Consider the following 1,511-nt stretch of genomic DNA (forward strand, 5'->3'; position numbering starts at 1 on the left):
TAAGAAACTGGGATAATGTGATTATATAGATAGATAATTATCAGGAGAGGACTTCAGAGCTCAACAGACAGAATTGCAGAAAATACAATTACAGTCACAATTGGTGGACAGAAAGGGTAGAGAGTGCAAAATACAGCATGAAACATGAACAAAAACCAAGGAAGTGCCTTTTACCTAATTGTATTTTATGTTTTATCCCACTACTTAACAAAACAATGTCACATTGTCTCTTTACTATATGACCCTATAATCTTCGAACTCTAAGAAGCTAGTATATTAAACATTAATAAAACAATATTTTATTGACTTCTAATTTAATGCAAACTATGAAAATAGACTGGAGACCTCATTTACTGTCAATCATCTGACACCACTTTCTTTCTCCATAACCTTTTCATGGCATTTTTCACCTCTGCATTCCTCAGTGTGTAAATCAGAGGATTGAGCAGAGGTGTCCCAATTGAATAAAATATAGCAATCATCTTATCCATAGGAAATGCCGTTGCAGGGCGTGTGTATATAAAGATGCAAGGCCCAAAGAAAAGGATGACCACAATAATGTGGGATATGCAGGTGGATAGGGCTTTCCTCCTCCCCTCAGCACTGTGGTTTCGAAGAGAACGAAGAATAATGACATAGGAGACGATCAGCATGAGGAAACTCAGTGTACAAATGGCTCCACTGTTAGATACCAAAAACAGGTTGATCATATATGTGTCAGAACAAGCAAGCTTCAATAGTGGCTGCAAGTCATAGAAATAGTGATCAATCTCATTGGGACCACAGAAGGGCAAACTCAAGGCCAGACATATTTGAACTAAAGAATGCACACAGAAACCTACCCAGGTTATGGCCAACAACACCCACAGACCCAGTGGTTCATGATGGTCATATAGTACAGAGACTTACAGATGGCCACATAATAGTCAACAGCCATGAGGATGAGGATAAAGATCTTGAGACAGCCAAAGAAATGAAATGTGAAGACTTGGATTATGCACTCAGTGAAAGAGATAGAAGCTTCCTTCAGCAGGGAATCCACAGTTGTTCTTGGGGCTATGGTTGTAGAGAAGCAGGTGTCAGACAAGGATAAGTAGAACAGGAAGAAGTACATGGGACTCCCAAGGGCCTGGCTTGTCTTTATTGTAGCAATGATAAGCAAATTACCCAGTAATGTCCCCAAGTAAAAAAGCAAAAGCACAACAAATAGGATTTTCTTCCTTAAAGGATCCTGTGTCAAACCAAGTAGAATGAAATCAGTCACATTGTTGTTCAGCCACATTTTTTCTCATTAGTGTTCAGAAATGGTTAATGTGAAACTCTATGTGAAAAAAAAGGACATTCATTTTGAGGTTGATATGTGATGCTATGGAGCATTTTAAGCAAAAGTAACCCTCATTAATGATATTCTTCTGTTATTTTTTAATAAGTCATTCATGTCTTCCTAAATTTCAGTGGAAATATATTTGCTCTTTCATGAGTCCCAAATATAGTTAGGATTGGTTTGGAAT

General features: G+C 37.7%; 1 pseudogene; it reads right to left on the reverse strand.

Moving 5' to 3' along the window:
* Positions 1-356: 356 nt before the first annotated feature.
* Positions 357-1,282, reverse strand: LOC127684369 (olfactory receptor 4C16-like; annotated as a pseudogene).
* Between the last annotated feature and the right edge of the window lie 229 nt (positions 1,283-1,511).

This window comes from Apodemus sylvaticus, chromosome 5, assembly GCF_947179515.1.
Source record: "Apodemus sylvaticus chromosome 5, mApoSyl1.1, whole genome shotgun sequence".
NCBI classification, from domain to species: Eukaryota; Metazoa; Chordata; class Mammalia; order Rodentia; family Muridae; genus Apodemus; species Apodemus sylvaticus.